A 3,544-nucleotide genomic window follows, 5' to 3' on the forward strand; every position below is an offset into this window, starting at 1 on the left:
TACTTAAAAGAAAGTCAGGTAAGGTGCTGTTATTGAGAAATTTTGGGGCAGGGTGAGAGAGGAGGAATAATGAGAAAGCAATTTTAAATATCCCTTACAGCCATATTTAAAATGAAGATGTAGAGCTATGTTTATGATCAGATCAGATCAGATCAGTCGTTCAGTCGTGTCCGACTCTTTGCGACCCCATGAATCACAGCACGCCAGGCCTCTATGTTTCTGGTACAACAATGGAAAAATTTTCATTTGTCACTGTCAATATGATTTTTAGAACAAAGTACACATATATATAATATGGCACTCATCAAAATACTCTTGGTCTACTCTTCTCATTAGGTGGCCAAAGTACTGGAGTTTCAGCTTCAGTATCAATCCTTCCAGTGAATATTCAGGGTTGATTTCCTTAGGGTTGACTGGTTTGATCTCCTTGCGGTCCAAGGGACTCTCAAGAGTCTTCTCCAACACCGCAGTTCAAAAGCATCAATTCTTTGGTGCTCAGCCTTCTTTATGGTCCAACTCACATCTGTACATGACTACTGGAAAAACCATAGCTTTGACTATACAGACCTTCGTCAGCAAAGTGATGTCTCTACTTTTTAATATCCTGTCTAGGCTTGTCATAGCTTTTCTTCCAAGGAGCAAGTGTCTTTTAATTTCATGGCTGCAATCACCATCCTCAGTGATTTTGGAGCCCAAGAAAGTGTCACTGTTTCCACTTTTTCCCCTTCTATTTGCCATGAAGTGATGGGACCAGATGCCATGTTCTTAGTTTTTTGAATGTTGAGTTATAAGCCAGCTTTTTCACTCTCCTCTTTCACCTTCATCAAGAAGTTCTTTAGTTCTTCTTTGCTCTCTGCCATTAGAGTGGTATCATCTGCATATCTGAGGTTGTTGATATTTCTCCCAGCAATCTCGATTCTAGCTTGTGATTCATTCAGCCTGGTATTAGTGTAAGTTATAAATGATATTGTATAGATTCAGTCTGCCTTCCAGAGAACTGGATCCCAATTCTTTGAAAGAGACTGCTTTTAATGTGCCCTGGAGGCTCAGCTGAAGCTCTTTGACAGCTGCAATGATCAAAGGCCTGAAGGGTGTTCTAGGGAGATGTGGAGAGATGGGTCTGTCAACATCCCTGGGAAAGCTGGCCTCTTGTTCTAGTTTCAGAAAGGAAATCTTCCTCTGTAAGGAACATAATCCACAGCTTCCATAAAATTAGTTGGGTAATGTATGGTCTTTTTCTATTACCTTGAAGAGATTGTGTGAGATTGTTTTTTTTTTTTCATTTACTGTCTGGAAGTATTCCCTGCTGTGTCTGGCTTGGAATATTCTTTATAGGGAAAATTTAAATTACAGATAATGTCCTTAATAGACATAGAGCTATTCAAATTTTATATTTATTATGTTAATTTTAGATTAATTTTATTTCAGGTAAAATTATTAATCATCCTCCATATTACCCCTGTAATGACTGTAGATCTGTGCTGATGGCCACTTTTGCATTCCTTACATTGACATATGGGACTTCTCTCTCTTTCTTGATTAGTTTTTCTGGGAGAATATCAAATTTAATCTTTTCCCAAAAATGAGCCTTTGGCTTTATTTTCTTTTTAAAATGTTTGCTTTCTAGTTAATTCATGCTCTACTATTTCCTTCCTTTAAAAAAAAAAAACAACAACTTTATTTTCCCTCAACTTAATTTCCATGTTCTGTTTAAAATCTATGAGAGAGTGGTTTAAAACCATTCAGCGGTCTTCCCTCCCCATTCCTGAGCAGTGGGAGCTGCAGACCAGTCTTTAGGAGGGACCTGCTGAGTAGGCACCCAGGGCACCTGTACCCGCAGACCAGTCTGGGATCTCGGGTTGAGCAGCAGTAAACTCAGGAGCTAGAGCTGTCCATCTACACTGAAATACCTCCTTGGTCACAGCCTTTTCAGCAGCAGCCTGCTCCTCCTCTTCAATCTCTTCTGGGTCTGTGTGGAAGCTGAGATCAGGTGTGACCTCCTGTGGGTGTTCATGAGAGATGGTGCCACGCATGTGCACAACTTCCTAGGCCAGCACCCATCACCTCAGACCCACTGAGTGAGCTCCCTTGTTGTTGGAAGGAACGGCGATGCCCACAGGGTGCAGAGTTGAGTCAGTGTTACACAGAGCAGTGGTAGGCCTCTGTGAGAGGCTAGTGGGCAGCCCTAGAATCAGCAACCACCGGAAGTCTCCACTCCCAGAAGACTACCTGAATCTGGTGAGTGAAATCTCCAGGACTGAAACAGTCAGCAATAGGAGTGACCTCGGGGCAGCAGCAAACTTCAGCACAGCTTGGTGGCCAGTATGTCTGGAGGACAGGACACTGACGTTAGCCGAGTTTTCATTGGCATCAATGGCATGGCACAAGCTGCTAGAACTTTCTCCCAGATACTCTTCAGATTTATGAAGTAGACGCCATCACTTTTTCCTTTTGTAGATTCACTGTTCCATTTGGAAATCAACCTAAGTGCCTCCTAAATGGGTTCCTTATGTAAGGATTTTTCTTTTTAAAATAGTTTAATTAATTTTTCTTTATTTGGCTGCAGCAGATCTTTGTTGCGGTGGCATGCAGGATCTTTAGTTGTGGCATGTGAGCTCTTAGTTGTGGCATGTGGGATCTAGTCCCCTGACTAGGGTTTGAACCCAGGCCCCCAGCATTGGAAGCATGGCATCTTCGCCACTGCACCCAGGGAAGTCCCTATGTAAGGAATTTGAGGACCTCTTCTTCCTTCTTTTGCAGGACATAAAGAGCTCTGGATATTGTGAGTATTTCTCTTTAAATTATGATGAGAAACCAGAACAACCCATATGAATCTCTCTCTACTTTCCTTCGGGGCTTCCCAGGTGGCTCAGTGGTAAAGAATTCACCTGCAAAGCAGGAGATGCAGGTTCAATCCCTGGGTTGGGAAGATCCCCTGGAGAAGGAAACGGCAACCCACTCCAGTATTCTTGCCTGGGAAATCCTATGGACAGAGGAGCCCAGTGGGCTACAATCTATGGGGTCACATAGAGTGACTAAACAGCAATAGCTACTTTCTTTAGATTTACTTGATATTCTTTTTCTAACATCTGGTGATGGAGACTCAAATCACTAAATTTTAGCCTTTCCCTCTCCCCGTAATACATGCACTGAATGCTGTACATTTCTCTTTAATCAGGACTTTAGTTGTATCTTACTTTATCTCTGTGGATAAAGTTGTATTTCACTTTATCCAGATAAAAATACATTCTAATTTCCATTGTGTTTGTTCCTTTTACCCATGGGTAATTTAAATTGTTTTTCTTAATTTCCAAAGATTTGGGAATTTTTTAAATGTTTATGCTGTTGATTTCTAGCTAGTTTTATTGTTGCATGAAAACATATGCTAAGTCTATGCTAATAAGCAGTCACTAACCAGATGTAGCTATATAAATTAATTAAAATATAATACAGTTCATTAGTCACATAATTTAAGTGTTCAGTAGCAGCAGCCACATGTGGCTAGTGACTACTGTATTGACTCTGCAGTCTACTGTATTGAACA

General features: G+C 41.1%; 1 pseudogene; it reads right to left on the reverse strand.

Annotated features, from left to right (window-relative positions):
* Nucleotides 1-1,732: 1,732 nt before the first annotated feature.
* On the reverse strand, nt 1,733-3,282 carry LOC129635737 (40S ribosomal protein SA-like; annotated as a pseudogene).
* Nucleotides 3,283-3,544: the final 262 nt, after the last annotated feature.

The sequence above is a fragment of the Bubalus kerabau genome, chromosome 21 (assembly GCF_029407905.1).
Source record: "Bubalus kerabau isolate K-KA32 ecotype Philippines breed swamp buffalo chromosome 21, PCC_UOA_SB_1v2, whole genome shotgun sequence".
Lineage (NCBI taxonomy): Eukaryota > Metazoa > Chordata > Mammalia > Artiodactyla > Bovidae > Bubalus > Bubalus kerabau.